Below are 24,735 nucleotides of genomic sequence, written 5' to 3' on the forward strand. Positions count from 1 at the left end.
GCATGCTCCTTGAAGGCCAGATCTGCTGCCTCCTCAACCCCCATCATGCTGCCTCTGCAGTGGCTTCTTTGAAAATAGGAGGCACTGCTTGTCTCTTCCTACCATTATCCCCAGTGTAGTTCTTCATCCCTCCCTTGTTCCTGATGCAGAGCTTCATTCATCCCCTTCTTCCTTGGCTGGGGTATGGGCCATTTTGTGGTTTGTATCAGGTGCCAAAAGGTCTTGGGTCAACCCTACCAGAGAGGATGTTTTCCACTGCACTCAGTTTAAGGTCCAAATGTGCCCCTGAAGTTTAAAAGGGTGGGGACCACAAGGACAGAAAGTTGGGCTATGGGAATTCTGTTTCCCCTTCACACACCTGAGCAATGCTCAGATGGGCACTCCCCTTGTTCTCCTGCAGTACATGAATAACAAGAGGAGAGGCTAGTTCTTCACTTAAAAACAGGTATGTGGGCATTTAAGGTGCCTTTCAGGAACTGGTTCAACCAGTGCAACTTCTCTTGCTATAATACAAACTGCATCTGTTGAATATTTTTAAGCCAACAGCTGAGAATAAGAAGAGCCCTGCTGGATCAGGCCAAAGGCCCATTTAGTCCAGCATGCTGTTCTCACAACTGCCAACCAGACACTTTTGGGAAGCTTGCAAGCAGGACATCAGGACAACTGCACTCTCCCCACCTGCAATTTCCAGTAGCTGGTAATCAGAGGACCCAGCCATACAGCTGCAAACAAAATGTTTCAAGTGTGTTTTAAGTGCAATATACAATGTGATGCTAGATGGCAATTGCGAGCCTTATGGAAAATTCAATGTATTTTTTAAAAAGCATTTTCAGAACGGCTTTTATATGTGTGTAGATTCCACCAGAGTATAGACATCATGGCTGGCAGCTACAGCTGAAAGCAAAGAAGTCTATATCAAGACCAAAGGCAACCAATTTGATGCTGCGTTAAGGTTAATAGATAGGGACGTGGGTGGCGCTGTGGGTTAAACCACAGAGCCTAGGACTTGCCATTCGGAAGGTCGGCAGTTTGAATCCCCGCGACGGGGTGAGCTCCTGTTGCTTGGTCCCTGCTCCTGCCAACCTAGCAGTTCGAAAGCTGCTTTACCTTTACCTTTACCTTTACCTAAGGTTAATAGGGAAAGCCAAGCTAGCTAGGCTTCATATGAACACTAGAATTTACTCCTCCCATGTTCACTGCAGTAAGAACAGGTTGTCAATAGAACTGCGTGCTCCCCCCTTCCGATTTGGGGATAATCTGAAGCCAATTCAACCTGGATCTAGTTCTGGAAGCAAATGGGGGGGCATGCACAGTTTAATTAGGGTTTAAAATCCTAATTAAACATGTCTACCACCTCCCCTGTGGGTTAAACCACAGAGCCTAGTGGTTTGAATCCCAGCGACGGGGTGAGCTCCCGTTGCTTGGTCCCTGCTCCTGCCAACCTAGCAGTTTGAAAGCACTTCAGTGCAAGTTGATAAATAGGTACTGCTCTGGCGGGAAGGAAAACGGTATTTCTGTGCGCTGCTCTGGTTTGCCAGAAGCGGCTTAGTCATGCTGGTCTCATGACCCAGAAGCTGTACGCCAGCTCCCTCGGCCACTAAAGCGAGATGAGCACCCCAACCCCAGAGTCGGCCACGACTGGACCTAATGGCCAGGGGTCCCTTTACCTTTACCCTACCACCTCTCGTGGAAGTCTGTTCCACTGTCAAACAGCTCTTACTGTCAGAAATCTCATTTCTTGTAACTTGAAGCCTTTGGTTCAGGTTCTAGCCTCTGGAGCAAGAATAAACAAACTTGCTCCATGTGACAGCCCTTCAGATATTTGAAAATAGTTATCATATCTTCTCTCAGTCTCCTCTTATCCAGGCCCTTGATCATTTTGGCCACCCTTCTTTGCACATGGTCTAGCTTGTCAACATCCTTCTTAAGTTGTGGTGCCCAGAACTACATACAGGACTCTAGATGTGGTTTGACCAAGGCAGAATAGAGTGGTACTATTACTTCCCTTGCTTGGGATCATAGGTGCCAACTCCCTGGGGCTCTGGATGCCTGAGCACCTACAAAATGAAGGCGCCAGGCACCCACAAATTTCTTCGCCATGGCCATATACAGTGCATGGTACTCATGGCCTTGGGCACCCATGGTTGCGGGGCCAAGCTGGCATTCCTGCTTGGGACAGCCAAAAATAGCATTAGGGCTTTTGGGCTGCTGCATCACACTGTTGACTCATGTTAAGCTTGAGGTCTAAATCCAAGTAATTTATAAAGGTGTTGAACAACAACGGTCCCAGGACAGAACCTTGTGGCACCCCACTTTTCCCTTTTCCCCAGGATGACGAGGAAATAATTAGTGAGTATCCTTTTGGTGCGGTCAGTCAACCAACTACAAATCCACCAAACAGTAGCCTCGTCCACCCCACATTGCACCAGCTTCTCCACAAGAATATCATGTTCTCTCTCCCTGTACTGCACTCCTCACCTGCTTCTCCTTTCAATGTCCAAGCTGAGAAAGGGGCAGGAAAGGGACATAGCTCAGTGGTAGAGCACCTGTGCATGCAAAAGGTCCCAGGTTTAATCCCTGGCATCTCTAGGTAGGGCTATGATAGGTTCATGTCTGGATCCTATTCAGTTCCTGCTGTTAAGTGTAGACAGTACTGAACTAGCTGGACCAGAAGTCTAACTCTGTATAAGACATCCCTGTGAGCTCCTGGGCTGCTGTAGCTAGTTGCGAAGCTACCTGCTCTGGCACCGGGAGCGGCGTACACCCAGTGATGTGGCTGGCACACGTCTTCAGGGTGCGTGACATGCCGCCCGTGGGGGTGTGGTGTGCGTTGGGGGGCGTGGTAAGCGGTGCACGTCCTAGGGGTGTGCAGTGAGTGCCGAGCATCCCAGGGGGTGGGGGTGGCCGCAATGTCCCCCACCGGGATGGCACCCAGGGCAGACCGCTTCCCCCGCCCCCACCTTCGTCCGCCAGTGGCTGTAGCAACTCATAAGAAGCTGTTAGTCCTACTGACTCCTTTGCTGCATGAACCAAAGGACATCTAACCACAATATGAAATTATATAGAGAGCCTCGGCAACCCGTTGGGAAGATTTGTTTTAAGGCACAAAGGGAACTGGAAAGACAATTACAATGGCAATCACTGTAAAACAACTAAGAGATCATGCACTGAGCACGCTAACTAAGATTAGAAAAGATCCTCGCCTCATTTAATAGAGAAAATACATATCTAGATTGGCCAAGTCATTAACAACAGAAGCACCTTTAAATTGAAATAATAAAACCATAGTCATCATAAGGAAGCTTGAGAGAAACCAGGCCAACATATGGTTGCAAGGTGTAATTAGAAGCCAGCTTGAAAGGAAGCAACATGTCTTTATTACTTTCAGAAGCCATTTAAAGAAAGGATGGAACTCTCGTTTCAGCTGAGCTGGGTGTGAAATCAACAAGATCACAACAGAAACAACTCTCTGGACCGTATCCAGACAAGTACGTTGGGTTTCGCACTTGGCATGGTGATGAAGCTGATAAGCTTAGCTAGATCTATTGCTGCTTAGAACACGTTGAGAATACACAGAATTACAGGGGTTGGGGGTGCTGCTATAAAATCTTTATTGATGCAAGTGGGATGCCCGGTGACTCATGATAAACCTCTGGCATTTCTCGGAAGATGTTCTACTCATCAGTGTTGTACGTGCACCCAAGGGGAGTAGGAAAGAACTGACATTGTAAAGTTTCACAGAGCTGAATGACTCTAGGTCAGGCGATTTCATGAAACCAAACTTGAAAGTTTCTCGCTGTTAGTAACAGCTAGACCGATATCCTAAGAAACAGACTGCTGCTATGTTGTCTTAATTTCTGATTTCTTGATTTTTAAAAACATATTTGATATTTCATTTTCTTACATTTATTTCCCCACTTTCTTCCATTACAGAACTTATGGCAGTATATGTGTGGTTCCCATTTATGGTTCGGATATTGATTTCCGTATCTTAATGTACTGTTCTGCTCCCATACTGGGAACCTTAAGTATCCAGGGAAGAATACCAGTTTAATCACCACCACCACCACCACCACCACCACCATGTTGGGACAGGGGTGAAGAACATCAGGTCTGGGGACCAAATGTGGCCCTCCAGGCCTCTCTATATGGCCCTTGGGACTCTCCCCAGGCCATGGCACTCACAGGCCATGCCCTGCTTGAGGGTTTTGCTGCGCTGGAATTAATCCTTTAATTCAGATAATGGCTCTTGCTTGTCTGGATGGAAGAGAGAGAGGGGTAGGAAAGTGTGTGTAGAAACTAACCTACTGTACAAAGGCAAAATTAGAGACTTTTTTAGTGCAAATGTTCCCCAATATAAACAGTTTTGCACAATTTTTGCAAAGCAATTCCCCCTAATACAATGTATTTTGTATGTTATTTTTATGAATATATGCATTTATATGCACACTTTATCCTTTTTATCCCTTTTAATTTGCTGGAGAGAGGCATTGCAAAATTAAGAAAAGAATTTTTTTTGAAGTACAGTGGTAATTTGGTTCGTGTCTTGTTTCAGGAAGTGTAAATTTGGTGAGTTTTCCTTTCAATGTGGACTGATTTGAATTTCTCCCTCATCCCTATTGGCAAGGTAACTTGGCACTCATTAAGAGGTTCATTAAGCAGAGAGAAACTCCCCAGCTCATAGTGGCAGAGGGCCTTGATGAGGTAACAGGAGAGTTAACCTGCTTTGAGAGTTGTTGCTGTTGTTATTTATTTATTTACTTACTAATTTATTTATTTATTAATTTGTTTATTGCATTTGTTAGTTACCTTACTTTAAAAAAGTCTCCAAGCAACTTAATAACAAAATAAAATACAAACAGCTAAAAAGAATAAAAAGTCAAATTTAAAAATATGTACAGTGGTACCTCGGGTTACATACGCTTCAGGTTACATACTCCGCTAACCCAGAAATAGTACATCGGGTTAAGAACTTTGCTTCAGGATGAGAAAAGAAATTGCGCTGTGGCGGTGCAGTGGCAGTGGGAGGCCCCATTAGTTAAAGTGGTGCTTCAGGTTAAGAACAGTTTCAGGTTAAGAACAGACCTCCAGAACGAATTAAGTTCTTAACCCGAGGTACCACTGTAAGCACTAAATTCCTAAAACGATCACCCAGTAATACAATCAGACAGAGAAGTCCTACCCTACCCTACTAAAAGCCTGGGTAAATAAAAATGTCTTGACCTGACACCTTAAACCTGACAACGATGACACCAGGCATTTTTTTTAAAAACTGGAGAGACCTTCCATAGATGGGGAACTATCACTGAAAAAGACCATTCTTGTGTAGTCACCCTCTGCACCTCCCTAGATGAGGCAGAGGGAGAAGGGCCTCTGATGATGATCAAAGGGTCTGGGCTTGCTCCTGTGAGGAGATTGGGTCCTTGAGGTCCAGTATATGTAAAGAACCCTCTTTGAGCAAAATGAGCATAATAATATAATCTATAGACAAGGAAAAACTACTACTTTTTCAGCTATTATGTGGATAGTTTACAGCCTCTGCCACCCCAATCTGAAACTGGGTTGCCTTCCTCTAAATGAGTGGTGAGGAACCTTTGGCCCTCCGGATGTTGCTGAGCGTCAGCTCCCACCATCCCTAGCTGTTGGCCATAGTCAGGCTTGACCTACTGGAGAGGAAGGTGAGGTGCCTTTCTCAAGCGGTGGAAGCACTGCCTGCCATGCCCCTGCTGCCACACCGCTGTCTCTGCTTGCAGCCGAGAAGTGGCACCAGCAGTGGTTTCCAGCGAGATCTCACCAAAATCTTGTGAGACCTCACAGAGCACCTGAGGTCTTGTGAGGCTTCCCCGAGATCTCAGTGGAAACTGCTGCTGCGGGCACAAGTGTTGCTGTTGGTGTTTTGTGGAAGCCACTGCCACACAACACAGGTAAGAGAGTAGCAACACCAGTGGGGGTGAGGAGTGGCAGCCGGAGGGAACAGCATGTTCCAATTTTGCCTCAATCTGCAAAACTGGATGGGCTGCCATTGGTTGTACTTGCTGGGGCTGATGGGAGTTGTAGTTCAGTAACATCTGGAGAGCCAAAGATTCTCCACCTCTAGCCTTTTGCTGTTATAGTGATTTCAGATGCGGTTGTGATTCAATATTATAAAACATAGTTACTTTTTGTTGATTTTATCATGTTTATGTTCTTTCATATTATAAGCTGCCTGCCATTTTTAGAAAATAAATTAGGTAAGAGAAACTTTTGTAAATAGCTAACTAAAATATTGTTATAGAGAAGAACATTCTGCTTCTTAAGGAATGGCGTCCTGACATTTCCCAGCACATTCCTTTATAAAAAAAAACAATGTCATGTACTGCCGTTGCATCAGGAGCATCTGGCTTTGCAGGACCCAGAAAAAAAATGACTATACTTAAGAGTCGTGGTTTATTATGAAGTGTATCATAGCTGGTTTATAATTACTTCTGAAGAAAATTGCAAGGCAACTTGAACAGCAGCAACACTCAAAGACGTACATTATTAAGGAAGATTAAGGAATTTCTCCCAGGAAAAGAGACTTCAGAGTGACCTAATTGAAGTTTTTAACATTCTCAAGGGAACTAACAGAAATTGGTTCATGCAAATTCTTCACCCTTTCAAAAGAACACAAGTTCTAGAGAACATTATCTTTAAATAAATAAAAAGGAGTTTAAGATCAAAAAGAAATAAGAAGAATAATGTAGGATAATTTGGCTTGGCTTGGGCAGACTCTTCTGGGTCATTTGTTTTGCCTCCCCACCCTCCACCCCAAAGATGTAGTGTGCTACATCACATAAGAAATGCAGTTTGTAACTTTTTATTTATTTGGCAACTTTGGAAAGCACTGCAAACATACCATACTTCTCCCTTACACTGAAGTAGGGATCCTAAATAATTTCATTCAGTCCATATTATTAAGTAAACTCTCCTGATTTGTGCTCCTGGGTTAGTATTTTATTCATTTTGTCATCATCATCATCATCATCATCCTACCCTTCCTCCTAAAGGAGTCCAGGGCAAAGCACACACAAGTGATGAAACTATATAAAACCAATTCCATTGTAGACACAGACTGGGAAAGATCTTTACTTAAAAGTCTCAACTTGAGGGAGGAATGTCTTCAGAAGGTTGCCAAAATACAGCAGAGATGGCACAATACAGTTTTTGAGTAAAGTAAGTATGAAAATGTATATTTTCAGGATAATAGGCATATAAAAGCACATAATTTAGGGTAAAATATCTACAAAAATAATATGAATGTTCCCTCCAATCACAGGTTGACATGCAAATAGGACAGAATGGACCTATGAATATATACATGCAAACTGAGTTCTGCAGTGGCAAAACTGAGTCTGAGGAAGAAGCAGACAGCCAGGACCACCCTCTGGACTGGTTGTAAGTAAGAAGGCCGGTGGTTTGGAGGAATCAAGACTGAGGCTGGTTAGGCAGTGTCCCATATGCCCTAGTGGACCAGCATCCGCTGACAGCAATGTAGCTTCTCATCTTGCTAAGAAAGGACAGGAACACATACAGCTCACAGAGCAGAGAGATGTGAAAGTGTCTCTTACTAGGTTGTGGAGAAACATAAAGAGCAGGAAGCATAAGGTACTTGCACTTCCTGTTTTCTCACATTACACAATGCCTGAAGCCACTCTTGGATCTCAGGTCTTGGAACCAGGCTTTTCAAGACTCTAGATACAAGTTATGCAGCAGCTCAGATACTGCAAAATTATCCTAATTAACGTGAAATGGGGTACAAAGGTGGGGCATCCAAACAGTCTGTTTGCTTTGATCTCAAACATTTAGCTCAGCCTAGGGCCAGTTTTCCTTAACTGATGATACTACGGCATCGCAAATCACAAGTGAAGGTGAAACTGACCAGAACAAAGGCAAAATTGGGAGATTATTTTTCAAAGCCAGAGGGAAGAAGATCACCTTGAACACAGGGTGTCTCCTTCCCCAAATAAGGAGAGTTTTCAGTTTAGGTCTGTAGCTTGTGATTTTATGGTGTGAGCCCACAATGCTTCAGACACAAGGTGGTGAAAGAAAACAGTCACACGGTGCCTGTTATTAAGGGGAATAAACATACACTCAACTAATCTTTAAAGAAAATAGTATTTCAGATTTTTCACAAGATAAAATAAGCAGGTACAAAGCAAAATCACTTGAAAATTATATCTTGGATAAGAATGTTTGGTTTTGCAAAAGGCCTTTTGCACATTATGAAATACAGGACAAACAAGTGCAACACATTCATCTCTTAAAGCTGTGTGATAATTGTCACAGAAGAGCAATTCAGTTCATCAACCCTCAAGGTTTCTTTCATTGATTAATTTTTTACATGTTTCACCATGGCTACCCAAAACAGGGGTAACAAACATGTAAGAATAAGTCCATGAAAATGTGTAAAGAAAAAAAAAATCAAACCCTAAGTATATTTAATAAATAAAATGGGTTTATCCAGAAGGAGTTCTGTCAGGTTTAGAACACTGGATTAATTATCCAAATCATTGGAAGTGTGTATGAGTGTTTATTGCTCACCAAACATTTGTGTTGTTTTGTGAGTTTCTGTTCCTTTGGTTATTCTTTCTTGCTGCCACTTTCATTTTTCTTTGTTGCTTTTGTTCTTATGATCCTCATTTATCCACAGTTCTCCTTAGTCTGATTGTCTGTGATAAGTTCATGTAATGTATTTATGGCTGTCCATTATGCCATCACATCATGGCATCACCTGCAAAATCATGTGGCCCACCACATCCAATAGGCATCTTGGGAAGTCTGGGGGAAATGAAGTTGAGGGACAACGAATATGGTAACAAAAAGAACTGCATCACAACAACACACAAGTGTGTTTGGAGCAAGTACTTTAAAACTGTTGAAAATGGGAGGCACTTTTAGATTAGCCTAGGACAGGCTTCCTCAGCCTTGGCCCTTCAGATGTTTTGAGAATACAATTCCCATCATCCCTGACCACTGGTCCTACTAGCTAGGGATCATGGGAGTTGTAGGCCAAAAACATCTGGAGGGCTGAGGTTGAGGAAGCCCGGCCTAGGATAATTTGTCATTTTGAAGCTCATCAACATGACAACAGATTTTTCTGTGAAATCATCTATAACTTGAACTTAGTGTCTACTGAAATCAGTGGACAATAGTCATAATCATTCACTTGTCCCACTAAGTTCAGTGGGACTTACAGTCAACTAACAGTCTGGATCCAATCCTTAGTATATTTTTAGGTAATGATGCATATAGCTCTAGCCAAATCCAGTTCAACATCAGTATAGTGGTACCTTGGGTTAAGTACTTAATTCATTCCTGAGGTCCGTTCTTAACCTGAAACTGTTCTTAACCTGAACCACTACTTCAGCTAATGGGGCCTCCTGCTGCCACTGCACCACCAGAGCCCGATTTCTGTTCTTATCCTGAAGCAAAGTTCTTAACCTGAAGCACTATTTCTGGTTAGCGAAGTGTGTAACCTGAAGCATATGTAACCTGAAGCGTATGTAACCCGAGGTACCACTGTACACCTATGCATGGAAATTATGCTGTCTTGGGAGTCAGAGCAGGCCCACCTAAAGGAAAGGACCAAAGTTAGCCATGTCCATCAATTCTGCTCAGAGTGGAACTCAATGGGTACAAACCCATTGAACTGAATGAAAATTAGTTTCTGACCTGGTAATGGAGATGTATCTATATGGAATGGAAATTGTTGGCTTCTCAGTCATATTAAGAAAAATGAGAAGGGTCAATCACTATTGGGGTCCATTCCTAATAAATTGTTTTTGTTGTTCCCATTGGACTGTTTCCCAGCCACTCAGAATCACCAACAAGTAGATGTCCACACCTTAGTGAATCTGTCTCTCTTGTCTGAAATGTTGGTCCCTTTTGTAAGACTTCTGACCAAAGAGAAAAGCAAAACAAGTTCTGTTGTGAATATCACAGAATCACTTCAAGATCAGGGTAAGGTCTACTCATTAATGAATGTCATTTGAAATAATTAAGTAGCCCTTTCTAGCTGGCTGGACACAGAGCATGCAAAAGGTTTACTGGCAATCCCATGGGAAGACTGGAAGGCTCGGCCTCCAAATAATGTTTCAATTTATTCCAAACTGGGTATCTTGGAGGCTGGAGGCAACGGCTAGAAGCAATGGCTGTGCAGGATCAGCCTGAGGGATCTCAGACCTGCTAATCACTGGGAGGTAATTATATTCTGACTGAGGCTAAATTAACAAATATATAATTTGCCAGTTTAGATCTCCTCCTTATTACAGAGATGTAGGAAGTAGTACCTATAATCCTGCCTTTCCCAGGCTCCCTTTTCTACCTCCAAGGCTTGATGCACTTTATTAATGCTTCCATCTTACAGAGGGGGAGCCATGTTAGATGGCTGCAGCACAAACAAAGAGGCAATTCTTAAATCACAATACCCAGCCAATGAAGTAGACCAAAAAAGCAGGTCAACAAAGAAAGCCTGGTACCCAAAAACAATCTATGATAGGACCGACTCCATATCGAAAGTGACAGAACACCACTTGCAAAGTACAACTGCCAGGTCAAACTGCTCCAATGGATGCACTGATGATCTATATTGGCTTGCCTAGGGTAGGGTTGCCATATTTCAAAAAGAAAAACCAGGACACCCACAAAGAACTTTAAAAAATATTTTTACTAAACCACTGAAATTGTTGACCCACAATTTTCTGATTGACTTGCCTAAGATCTGTGACAAAGTGCCACCTTTCAGAAATTCCCCTTTACGCCTTTGAAATCCCAGTAATGTCTGGGAAAATCTGGATGTATGGCAGTCCTAAGAGCCTAGGGATACCAAACCAGCACCAATGGGTGCACTTGCACCAACCAGCTAACACCTTCCTTGCTGCCCCCAGGAGGACCATTCTCCCCCTGCTGCAATTTGATTTGTGAAAGAAGTAATCTATTCTCACCCCTTCCCGCCTTATTTTACCTCCACAACAACCCTATGAGGTAGGTTAAGCTGAGAGAGAGTGACTGACCCCAAAAAGCTTAACAGTTTAGAAGGGACTTGACCTCTGCTCTGCCAGGAGCCAACACCATGAATGGAAGCTTAAGCACCAAAACACCTTATTAGGACACCTACAATTTGGAACTTCCTCACCTTACATATGAGACAGGCACTGTCTTGGTTATATTTTTGGTGCCTATTAAAGATCCTCCTTTTCCAAACAATCCTCATTTTAAGTGGAGTTTTCTATCCCACTCTATACTGGACTTGAAATGTGTGTGTTTATCACTTTGGGATGTTTTATGGGAAGTGTTTCAGAATTAATTATGCTAACAATTCACAGTAGCTTGTGCAGCCTGACCGTTTGCATGCAAGCCTTGTTGAGTTCAAGTGAGCCTAGGCACACTTTCTCCATGTGCAGGCAAGGCTGTATTAGATTTGCTTCTGAGTAAACATGCACAAGACTGCTTTCCAGCTTCTCTCTCTTTCTCTCCCACTCCTTTGTGCATTACATGAGAGGTACAATCCTGTGAAGAACGTTATGCTGAGAGACAATGATTGTCTCAGGGTTGCTCACTAAGCTTCATGGTTGAGTGTGGATTTTAACCTGGGTCTCCTTAGTCTTAGCACATCACTCTAATTGCGGCATCATATTGGTATAACCTTGTAATGCAATGTCTTTGAGAATTCCCCTCTTTCTAAGTAGAGATTTTATGTTTGTAGGTTAATTCATTGGCAAGTAGTTTGTCCTGCTAAAGCTATTGCATGTATATTCCCATAAGTAGTAACACAAGCCAACTTGGATATTGCTGACCAGGTAACCTATCTGTCCCTTGACGCATACGTTTGCTAAATATTTTCACTCTCAGACAATAGAGATTTGTATTCTTAAGCCTCTACATTAATCTCAGGGACATGGAGACTCAAGTTCCCCTCCTACTGTGAAATGCATTTTATACCACACTTCAGTGTTGATGTTTTACCAAAAATTTAAAATGACCTTATTGTTCCCCACCCCATCCTAACATTCATGGGGAAATAAGGCAAAGGAGCTAATTAAGAAATAAAGATTTTGGTCTTCTGCACTTATGCTTGCTTTCCTTTCTAATAAAATATTTAAGCTAAATTGAATTTAACTTAACTCGATGACTGTTTAACCTTAGCAGTCATCAGTTTACTGCAGTTATTTCCAGAGCGTTTTTTTTTAAATGAAAAAAAAAAAAGCTTAAACATCTTTGGCACTTTACCAAAAATGCTCTGGCATCCTCTCTTTGACTGTGAGTTTATAATTCCTGATTCACCGACGCAATAGTTTAAGGAAAGCAATTTTACAATATTTTTCATTTATAAGAAAACAGATGGAGACGAACGTATCTGCAATTGGGGCTTGCTCAGTTTAATTTATTTCTCAGAGTAAAGTAAAAGATAACTGTGAGGTTGGCACAAGCCAAATTCCATAATGGCATTGCTTGCAAATTATATATATATATATTTGAGATTACTGTCATGGAGAGAAGCGATTCAGTGTCACTAAGGCATCCCCTTCCCCCAAGCAGGCTAAACACTCTCCTTCTTCATTTCCAAATGCTGTCTTTCAAAGAAGAGCTACCCCACAAAGAGAATTAAATTTAACCTCCTCTCTGCAACTTGCTGCAAAACAAACAAACTTCCTAAAGTGACATTTCCATTAGACTTGTGTCTCTTTGTTTTTTTAATGGGAGAGGGATGAAAATTACTGTCACATCGGCATATTGTGAAAATGTCATTTGCAGTGAGGAAAAATCCTCACATGCTGTATTAGTCTTCAGAGCCTTTCATTTCATTCATTCTGACTAACACAGTAGGAAACTCACAGCCCATCAGGGACCTATTGAGGCAGGAACCATTGCGAGCTGCTTTTTTTTATTTTTTAGAAACAAAAATGATGTTTATTTCCAATGTTTCCTCTAAAATGCTCAAGGTGGTGACTACAGTTCTTCCCCGACCCCCTTTTAAAAAAAATCCTCACAACAACCCTCCAAGGTTGGTTAAACTGAGAGATGGTAATTGACCCAAACTCACCCAGCCAAGGAATTTCATGGCTGAGAAGGGGGTAGAACCTGGGTTTTCTAATCTGACACTGCACCACACTGCCTTTCAACATGTTGTCTTGAGAATGAATCTTGCTTTGCCAGATAATAGAGGAGAGAAGAATAACATGAATCCTGCAGCTTCTGGGTAAGGTAACCCTTTAGCTTCCTTTGGTCTCAAGGAGACAGAAGGGGACCCTCTCCCTCACTAGAGGGGGCCACAAAGCTTCTTTTTCTGCCATCTGTATGCAGCTTTCTAGCCACACCCACTGCCTCCATTATCTTGCTCATGAGTAGGCCCACAAGCAGGTTACTGCTCATGAGGAAGCATTCAGCAAGGTTGAATTTCCCAGATTAGGCAGTCGGGATTATTGCCCGGGTGGAAAATCGCTGAGTGTCCTGGAAAATCCTGGGCGTTTGGCAACCCATGTTGACTACTTTGCATCTCCATTTACACAGATCAGGTAGGAGGTAAGATCTTTGTAAGATCTTTGCCTAATTCCACGTAGAAGCTGAAGAGACAGTATTGGATTAGATAAACAAATGATATAAGGCAGCTTCGTTTTTCTCCCTTTGTTATAACACTAGAACACAGGTCAAGCACATCAGGCCGAATGTTGGAAGATTCAGGACAGACAAAAGGAAGTACTTCTTTGTACAGCACAGAGCTGGACTATGGGATCTGATCTGACAAGAGGTGGTGATGCCCATCAGTTTGGATAGATTTAGAAGGGAGGCTTTGGCAGATGACCCTATCAGTGGCTACTAACCTTGAACCGAGAAGGGGTTAGGGTTTGGATTCCACATTCTAATATGTGTTTTTAAAAAAATACTCATTGGAGCCCTTGGCACCTTAAAGTTTATCTAGTTCTGACTTAAGAGACTTCTGGACAAAGACAGTATTGGCCAGAGACAAATCTGAATCTGCTACAGACCAAACACAGACACTGAGGACCAAAGACAGAGGGAGCAGCATGAGAATGGACTAGCAAGGAATGAACCTACCACCCCCACCCCCACAGCTGCTCCAACATTCTGGAATTTTGCAGACAGCCAGCTTGCTTGGTCTACTTCTGGGAGTAAGTTATTACTCCAAGTACTGAAAAGGGCAGCATGTGTATATACTAAAAATATTTTCTTGGGACCACTTTAGAGGTCACCTGGAGTGGCATTGTTGCTGGTCCTCTTGGCACTGCTTCCAAGCCATTCCAGGTTTCACCCATGTGGTTAAAATGAACTTGTATGCTTACATAGTGTGGCAGTAAACGGGGGTTGGGTTGTTTTTCATGTTATAAAAGCATGCATATGCCACTAAACCATGTGGGTGGAAGCCTTATACATTCCTGGAGTGGTGTGGGAGCAGTCATGGAGGGGAAGCAACTGCATGGGCACCAGATAATGTATAAAGCAGTCTTGAGTGATTCGAAGTCAGGATCCTGGACCACTGCCAATTTGGGTGGCCAGGTGTCCTACATTACAAAGGCCAACCCTCTATTTGAAGGACTGTCCAGTCCAAGTTCAGTTTCAAGATAGAGAATGAAAGGAAGGCAAAGTAGGGGCAACTTGAAGTTACCTGTCAACTGTTAGCCCCTGAACAACAGACCAAGCAGGGGCATGGTTACAGTCTCTAAGATGTATAGTATTTCTATTGAAATTATAACCATTAGCAATTATTCCTTTGCACTGAGCTGCGTAAATCAGCACATGCAAATTGTATGCAAATTGGCATGCTTTTTTGTGTATACCCCTTTTTGAGCTGAACTATATTTGTCCAGGAACTGTCTTCCTCGTTTCACCGCAGCATCAGCTTTTATTGGTGACTATGGTGTTGAATTAATTTATCTCATATTTTTTATGATAAACAGATCACATTAGAATAATACAAACATTATTGTGCAAATTAACATTGTAGTCCAAATTAATAGTCTGCATTATATTTACCAGGGAGTATGGGAAAAGGTCGTGTAGGAGGAGAGTCATATTATGGGCCCTGATTAATCATACTTCATTAGTGCAGACAGGAAGCCATAAAACAAAATTACATTTGTGAGTCAATTGCTGGAAGAAGCAGGGCCAGAGAGTTGTAGTACAAGAATGATCCCCTTTCCTCACTCTTTCTCCCAACGAAACACCTCTGGAACACTCTATAATTGACCATGAAAGAAGCCGCTTTAGATGGGAAGCAGATTAAAAGACTTAAGGAACTTGTTTGCAAAGCTCACCTCCTATCCATTCCACAGTATTCAGGAGCCAGGCATGTGCATGAGCTAAAGTTAGGTTAGCTTGTATTAAATTCACGAATTGCTTCCCACAACAAGAAGTCTGGAAACAATTTAAGATAAAATATAGCAATAAAAATCAATAAACGTACTGAAAACCCCACGAAAGAAAAAAGAAAAGAAAATCATGGATGCTGTCCAAATGCCCAGGAAAACAAAAATGTCTTTTCCTGGTGCCAGAATGATGATGCCAGGCAGGTCTCCTTGGGGATAATATTCCATAGATGGGAGCTACTACATAAAAAGCCTATGGTTTCACCACCACCCTCTAGACATGCCTTGGAGGTGACATTCCGAAAAGGGCCTCAAAAGATGATCTTAGTACCTGGGAAGAGTCATATGGAGAAAAGGCTGTCATATAGGTACAGTCATACCTCAGGTTGAGTGTGCTTTAGGTTGAGCGCTTTCGTGTTGCGCTCCGCGGCAACCCAGAAGTAACGGAGTGCGTTACTTCCGGGTTTCGCCACATGCGCATGCGCTCAAAATAACGTCACACGCATGTGTGGCAAAACGCGACCTGTGCACACGCAGACGCACCACCGTGTCGTACGTTCTATTCAGGATGTGAACGGGGCTCCAGAACGAATCCCATTCACATCACGAGGTACCACTGTATAGCGATCCCGAGATGTATAACACTTTAAAGGTCAAAACCAAAACTTTAAATTCAGCCTAGAAACAAACTGGTATGCAGCGCAGTCAGGCCAGAACCAATGTTATAGGTTCAGGCCTGTCCCAGCTAAAAATCTAGCCACTGCATTCTACACTAGCTACAGAAGTGACTTGCTTGGTGGGGGAAGCTCCTATGGTGGCTTCCTGGCAGGTGGGTCACAGTTGCTTACTGTGAACGGGGGAGGGGGGAGAACCAGGGAGGTTGTCATTGTCAAAATGGAAAAAAAGGTATATTTTGTAAAACATCATTCTCCGTTTATCTGGGAACTCCGTTTATCTTGTCACAACTAGGTGACAAGGTGAAGGGCCATAGCTACATGGTAGAGCAACTGCTTTGCATGCAGAAGGATCCAGTTTCAATTCCTTGGTATTTCCAGGTAAGGCTAGAAGAGACCTGTATCTGTAACCTGGACAGCCATTGCCAGTCAGCATAGACAATACTGAGCTAGGAGGACCAATGGCCTCACTCAGCATAAGGCCATCTTCCTATGTGTGGCTATCTACATGGTCACATCTCTCTTTCATTATCTGGGAGTCTTTACACATCTTAGGTGGGCTCTTTAGCTTAAGCCATTTGGTGCTATACTGCATTTCATCTCAAAAGCCTTTACTGTGTTCTCTGGTGGTTATCCTTTTAGGAGATCTGTAACTGCTTTCCATCTGATGAACAGGAGGCCTTAAAAGTTCAGTGTGTTTGTGCGTGTGTTCTTGGTTTGGGGGCTGCTTGTCTTCCTTTCCTTTCCTTTTTTAAACGTGTCATCATGATATATGGGCATTGCACTCATTGTGGCTTGTCAGGCTAGATCAGGCTGCATCTTGTCACACAGAGAAACAAATGAAGGCAATATGACTGAGTTGCAGATACATATCACAGGCCATTATAAAGTTAATAAAAACTTTCTTTGATGGGAAGTGCATTTGATGTGTTCTCTGAATGTGCCTCGGATCATGTTGCCTTCTCCCCCCGCCACAAGTCAGAATCTCCAAATCTTTCATTCTTCCATTTAAAGTACTTAACTGGTTGAATTCCATGCTACTGAGGCATGCACCAAACCACCCTGCCCCGGATTCCACCCCTCTCCTTTTTCTTCTCCCCACTGAGCAACACTGTTGTTGAGGATACTGCAGGAAAGCAAAACAAAATTCTAATGAAGGTGATATTGTAATGAAAAGAAGTATATTACAATGTTAACATTTATTAATATTAATGAGATTACTATGGCTTCTTATTCATATCTGTATTAATTGACTCGACAACTGGCAGAGGGAGCCTGAGAAAATGAACACATAAGCAGGAAGTAGAGACAGCAACTCTTTGACATTTATTGAAGGGAAGGGTGCCTCTTAAGTGTAAAAGATGAGTGAACTGGTTTTAGTGGGGGAAAGAGGGATCTGAAGGATGGACCAACCAGGATTGGAGGCAATGCGCCTCTGAATGCCACTTGCTAGGAGTGCTAGTGGGGATTCAGTTTGCATTTAAAGGTGAGCGTACCTAATTTGTACTTTCTGAAACAGTTTGTGAACCAAAAACACACGCATCCTTCAAAATTCGCACTTCTCTGAATTTTCCCATGCAGTTCTCCAGCCAAGTAATGTATGCACAAATGCAAAAGCATGTTTGAAAAGCATATATCATTGAAAATGACATATAAAAATGCATTTAAATAGGCCAAATTGCATGCAGAAATGTATTTAATAAGAGAAATTTGTACTAAAATGCTGGTGAATTTTTGCGAGGCTTTCAAAAAGAATTGCAAACTGACATGGAAATTTGGGTACTGAATTTAAGATTGGGAAAATGAAAAACAAAGAAATCAAAGCTTGAAAATATTTGCATATCCCCAGCTGTTGTGTTATGCTGTTGTGTTATGTTATGCTCAGGTCCTGCTTGCAAGCTCCCTGTAGGCATCCAGCTGGCCATTGAGAGAACCAGATGCTGGACTAGATAGGCCTTTCACCTGATCCAGAAGGGCTCTTCCTATGCTATTATGATTCATTTTTTTAGAGTCACAGAACTGTAGAGTTGGAAGAGACTCTGAGGATAATCTAATCCAACCTCCTTCAATGCAGGTATATACAGCTGTCCCATATGGGGATCTAACCTGCAACCTTGGTTTTAATGCCAGTCGCTCTTTTGATTTAGTTCACCTGATTCATACATTACTTTTATATATATATTTAAAAGAAGCATGAATATTAGATGAGAATTTTCTATCTTGCAAATCAGGAGCAGGCAGACTTCAGGCTAGTGGGTTCAGCTTTGTCTTCAAGTGAGAACCACCAAACCTGGCCTGCTTCCAATTATTAATAATTAAAAATTCTGAGAACAGGAATTTGTTCTGAGTACCAGAACTCAATGGAGCTCACAGGCTCACACATATATCCACTCCCAATTATCCCAAGTTTTCTTCATTTCATCAAAATTTATTGTGACAGAGGGATGGTTGTTCTGCTGCTATTGTTAAAAAACCGGAAATCAGAAATCCTTGTCAACCACCCAGAAAATCTGGTCGCAACCACACTATACATTTAAAACACTCTTATACACCACTTTAACAGCAATGGAGAATCCTGAAAACTATGGCTTTCTAAGGGCGTTGGGAATTGTATGTTTGTGAGGTGAGAACCCTTAACAAACCACAGTTCCCAGGATTCTCTGGGAGAAGCCATGACTGTTAAAGTGGTGTAAGAGTGCCTTAAATGTACTGTGCTGATGTGTACAGGGTGTATACAGGGCCCATGATCACACAGACATGCAATCTGTATGCATGAGGACTCTTTTGCATCATCACCTTCACATAAGTTTGTGTGAGTGGAAGCAGGGTCTGTGGGCATGATCCTCCTCTTGCCTCTATTCAATTGAACATGTGAAAGGGGCTTCTATGCCTCCCAGTTCAAGCTGCATGATGCTATCTCCTGGCTGCCCCCACCTCAGTTGGGCACTGTGTTGCAAGGGCTGGAGAGATTCCCCCCCCCCCCAAAATCAGGAAGCCATTATTATTCATGATGAAACATCTGTCGACCTCTAAGATGAACATCAGTCAATTTCTGAGCAATTAACCCAACAAAGACTAGTACCCACCATTTTGCTCTGTTTCAGCAATGAACAGGGAGCTCATGTTGAAGTTACTACATAGGTGGTACCTCACACTGTGTAGGCTGTAATACTTGAACCCTGATTCCTTGCCGAAATGTAGGCAGGGTTGCTAGGCGATAGGGATATATTTACATCTATGGTGGGAATGTCCAAAACCCAAAGCTTTAAGGGTTATTGTTTCCTAAGTAATTGGATCAATTGTTTTTGGTTATACATACCCTGAAGATTATTGTGTACATTTTTTATACTTGCCTAGTTTTGGTCTTTGTTTGTGCTTGTGCCTGCCCCCCCCCCCCATTATGATATGATTTTTTAAAAAACTTGGTTGTGTGAATTATTGTGTAATTGATCTCATGTGTAGGATTTATCAAAACTCAATGAAAATCTATACAAAAGAGAAAATGAAACAAAGAGATGCAGCAATATTATCTCTTTTACAAAAGCAAGAAGCAAACTGCTTTGAGCCTAGGGAAACGTACCAAAATTTCATTCTTAAACAAGCAACATTCTTTCCTTTTTCAACCTTTGATTTATAGAATTGGGATAATTTCATTTCTCACTGGTTTTTCAGAGGTTAAAGCATTTTAAGATGTTAAATAAATAATCTCAATAAGAATATTACAGGGAACTAGGCTACATTCTAGGGGAGCCAGGTTGTTCAGGAAAAAGGGACTGGCCTTTGGAAAGTGTTTTGATTCCCACAGCAGCTGAACTATGCTGTGCCTTGGTAACTGAAGCTTACAGGAAGTTTTGGATGAAGTTATATAAGTACAACTACAGTATATATGCAATGCCTCTTTTGTTTAATATATGCAACTTGCAAATGTATGAAGTGGCCACAGCCTTCATTTTGCCAGCCAGTTGGATGGAGACAGATTTAAGAGAGATACCTCAAAAGGTGTTCTATTAGGCAAATTTACAGGGCTCAATGATTAATTATACCCATAATAATCCACTCCCATAGCCACAGGCCCAAAGCAGCTATTACTCAGAATATAAATACCAGCCTCTTTCTCACAGGCAACTCAAGACACCATGGAGTCTGCATTAGTGAAAAACCCTTGGAAAACATTCAGTGACGTTCCCATTCATACTAATCTCAGGAATAAAATTACAGTCTGGAGCTGCGTGGAAGGGAAGGGCCATGGCTCAGTGGCAGAGCATGTGCCTTCCATGGAGGCTACCTCAGGTTAAATCTGAAGCGTCTCCAGGGAGGACAAGGAAAAGAAGTGTCTCACCAGGTGAGGCAAAGCTGTTATGCTAGCTTCTTGGCAGGTGGGTCCCTGTTGCTTAGTGGGTAGAAAGGGGAGGCAGAGGGGAGGCTGGTGTGGTATAAACACAGCGGCAGGGACGGCATATTGGCCTCACTAGTCTGTTTGCACCATGCCAACACACATTTCCATGCATGTTTTAAGAGTCATTGCCCACTCTCCTCTCAGGGATTTAACTTCTCATGTCTTCCTGGGGAGGGGGATGAAATCTGAACAACTCAAACACATAATGTATGCACATTAACCATATTTCTGAAAATGGTAGAGTTTGGATTTGATTGGATTTGGATTTGGTATCCCAGCATGGCCACAAAATGCCAAACTGGGACATTGTCTTAGCAGAAACAGGTGCCAGAAAGTGGGGGTTATCCCTGGGAAATAGGAGAGAGTTGGGAGCATACATGTACTTGTGTGCCAGTCCTACCCCGCAGGAAGAATTTACCTCCAGATTCTTCCAGATGTTCTGCCTGAGCAGGATGATTCAAACTCACAGCAAGTTTCCCTCTAGGCAATATTCGGTGGCAACTATAGGCAAGAAATTACCATTGCCAAGAAACTCTGGTTATAGGGAATGAGCTTTCTACTGTGGAATCTGCCTTTAGCCTTTGGAGCATGGTAGTGCAATTAGGCTCATAACCAGAAATGCTGTGGCAAGAGGAGGTCTAAGGGTGTCTGGGGGTGGAGTGAGGTAAATCAAAGCAAAGAAGTAAGAATCTAAATATCCAGCGCTTAATAAAGTTATTTATCCATTTAGTTGTTACCTGGATAAATTGCTCCCTCCAGAAGGAGCCCAGGGTGATGTACAATAAAAGATTAAAAACAACCAAATGCATCAAATAGATAAAATAGAAAAGAATGAAGCCATTAAAGCACAGAATTCAGTTGCAGCCATTGGTTATTAACCCAGCAGCATTTCATTCTCTAAAAAGCCAGAGTAAACAAGGAAATCTTCAGGTGGTGTATGAATGTAAAAAATGAGGAGTTAAAGCAAATGCAACTCCTGGGGGGAGGTGTTCCGATGTCAGGGGGCCAGGACAAAGAAGACCCTGTCACACAATTTGAACCATAAATCCTAGTAGAGTCCACAAGCAGAGTGTCCTCCCCACGTGACCTTAGGGATTGGGTTGGCTGGTATTGGAGGAAGCATCCTGCAACTACTGGGACCCTGAGCTCTTTAGGCTTCACAAACCAACACCTTGAGTCAGTCTGGTACCACACAGCCAGTTATGTCCCTGCATTCCATATTGAGTAAATGTAGTTCAGAAAATGTAAAACGACATGTCTAGTGACTATCAGTTGTCTCAGTCCCTTTGTATTCATTAGCCCGGAGCAATGGAAGATTTTCGTGGTAGAACCAAAAAAGAACATGGCTAATTTGGTCCCTTAACTTGGCAATTGGGTAGAATTGCTTCACAAATAAAAGGTTCACCATGAGGAAAAGTTACAATGTTTAGGGCTTTTGCTTAACAGAGCAAGAAAGGCAACTCACCACCTGGCCCAGGGCAGGGCCTGATGGGCTCTATAGGTGATTGCTGCCGCTGCTGCGGCTGGGCAAAGAAGGCTCCATTTTGTTTTGTTTTTGTTTTTTGTTTAAATTGCTGTTATTTTTTACCTATTTCATTTTAAACTGTGATATTAATGCTGTATACAGTACTTAGTTTTAGATTTTGATTTATGTGGAAATTGTTTCCCATTTGGTTGTGTATTTTTTTTGATGTGGTTTATTTATTGTTTAAGACTTTTGTAATTATGTAAATCTTGTTATGCTGTAAGCCGCCTTGAACATTGTTTTTCTAACTGTGGAAAGGCGGCATAGAAATAAAAATGATGATGAAATGATGATAATGGGTGGGGACATGACAGAGGTGTACATAATTATGCATAGTGTGGATAAAGTGAGCAGGGATGTATTTTTGTCCCTCTCTGAAAATCCAAGAACCTGTGAGATTCAAGACAGACAAAAAGAAGTACTTCTTCACACAGTTAAACATAGGATTTACTACCACAAGATGCAGTGCGGGTCACCAACTTGGACTGCTTTAAAAAGGGACAGTTTATTTATTTATGACATTTATATCCTGTCCTTCCTCTCAAAGGAGCCCAGGGCAGCAAACACACACACAAAAATTAAAAAATAATATAAAAACAAATTTAAAACATTTGAAAACTGTTAAAACTTCTGAAAGCAAGAAAAACGCAATAAAGCATCCAAGACAAATTTAAGAACAGGCATAACCGAATCATGTGTCTGGATACAGAGATGTTTTCTGCAGGTGTCTGAAGGTAACAATGGTGGTGCTTGCCTGATGTCAATAAGCAGGGACTTCCAAAGGACAGCGGCTGCCACGCTAAAAGAATGATTCCTTACAAGTGAAGAGCAAACATTGTGTGGCACTTGAAAAGTGGAACATTAGTCAAATTAATCGAGGAGAAAGAAGGCTATGAATGGCTACTAGTCATGATGACTATAGTATATATTACCTCAAGTATGAAAGATGGTTTGCCTCTGAATACCAGTTGCAGGAGAACAAGAGCAGGAGCAGTGCTGTTTTTCAAGACAAAATGGTGCTGGAATGCACCTCCCTCAGAAGGCTCACCCCAGAGTCCAAAGAGGATGTATTTGGGCTGGGGGGCAGGTCTCCTTGCCAGCCAGAGGGTAGTTGAGGCTGCTCAGCTGAGGTGAGCAGAGCCTTCCATGCCTGAGCAGCTTAAAGCCCCCCCCTTGTGTGAACTGGAACAGCTGGGGGCTTGCTCAGCTGAGGCACAGCTTCCCTGTGCATCAGCTGTTAGCTGGGTGGTTGAAGAGCCTCAGCAAAGCCACGCTGTGCCTCCAACTCGTGAGGAGACCCTCTCTGGAGCCCATAGAGGATGTTCCCTTAGAGCATGGGTAGGCAAACTAAGGCCCAGGGGGTCGGATCCGACCCAATTGCCTTCTAAATCCGGCCCGCGGACGGTCCAGGAATCAGCATGTTTTTACATGAGTAGAATGTGTCCTTTTATTTAAAATGCATCTCTGGGTTACTTGTGGGGCCTGCCTGGTGTTTTTACATGAGTAGAATGTGTGCTTTTATAGTGGTACCTCGGGTTACATACGCTTCAGGTTACATACACTTCAGGTTACACACTTCACTAAGCCAGAAATAGTGCTTCAGGTTAAGAACTTTGCTTCAGGATAAGAACAGAAATCGGGCTCTGGCGGCGCAGGGGCAGCAGGAGGCCCCATTAGCTAAAGTGCTGCTTCAGGTTAAGAACAGTTTCAGGTTAAGTACGGACCTCCGGAATGATTTAAGTACTTAAGCCGAGGTACCACTGTATTTAAAATGCATCTCTGGGTTATTTGTGGGGCATAGGAATTTGTTCATTTCCCCCAAAAAAATAAAGTCCACCCCCCCCCCCAAGATCTGAGGGGCTGAAAAAGTTTGCTGACCCCTGCCTTAGAGCTCTGGGGAGGGTCTCTTCATGAGCCAGAGGTGCAGCAGGGCTTTGCTGAGGCTGTTGAGGTCTCTCCCCACACTTCCAGGGGTCACCTGAGAGGTGCTGGAATGCTGTTCCAGAGCAATCTGGCTGAAAAAAAAAAATCCCTGAGCAGGAGAGTGTAATTGCACACACATTCTCCTCTCTTCCTATAGGCATCTGGTTGACCCCCTGTGGGAACAGAAGCTGGATTATATGGGTCTCTCCGGTCTGATCCAGCAGGGCTCTTATGTTCTTCATATCTCTGAAGGATCCTGCTCCACAAAGGCCCTCATCCATGCATCTCTGGTTCCCTGATCCTTGGTGCTGTCTGCCAACCACATGGTCCTGGGCCAATGTTGGAAAGACACCTAGCCTTCCTCAGATGATAAGAAGAGTGCTTGTTTCCATTCCCCAGGAATAAGATGGCAGGTGGTTTAAGTTTGAAGCAAGACTTCCTCTGCTACCCCCTTTTCATTATATTTGACATGTTGTAGCCTGAGTTTTGTAACAGACTTGTAGCCTATGGCATCAGACAGGGGAGATGAAATTTAGAGCAAACATACACAAAAAGAAAATGTACAAAACATTGAATTGACAGCTTGCTGAGGTAGCTTTTTGCCAGACCAGCTCTAGCACAGTCACTGCACGTTGATGTACAGTAGTTGACATAGCTTTGTTGCGATGTGATGGGATGAAATCACCATTCAGTGTTCCTAATACCCTATGATTTGCTATATAAAGAGGATGAGGGGGAGTCCAGTACTAACAAGTGTTACAGCAAACCACAGTGCACAGAAAAGCACATAGGGATGACTTTCTGAGCTACGTCTTCTTAACAAAAAAAATATCTGCACCAGCACACTAAGAATGCCCCATAGGTCCTTTCCCCTGC

The 24,735-nt window shown here is 42.7% G+C and overlaps 1 long non-coding RNA gene across 1 annotated transcript in view; it reads right to left on the minus strand.

The window, feature by feature from the left end:
- LOC310683114 overlaps positions 1-22,890 on the minus strand; it is a 90,258-nt gene extending 67,368 nt beyond the window's left edge. Inside the window, exon 1 of the long non-coding RNA XR_014514293.1 lies at positions 22,869-22,890. This is a non-coding gene — a long non-coding RNA (uncharacterized lncRNA). The remainder of the gene's footprint in view (positions 1-22,868) is intronic.
- Positions 22,891-24,735: the final 1,845 nt, after the last annotated feature.

This window comes from Podarcis tiliguerta (genome assembly GCF_965153285.1).
Source record: "Podarcis tiliguerta genome assembly, chromosome: 8".
Taxonomy (NCBI): Eukaryota; Metazoa; Chordata; class Lepidosauria; order Squamata; family Lacertidae; genus Podarcis; species Podarcis tiliguerta.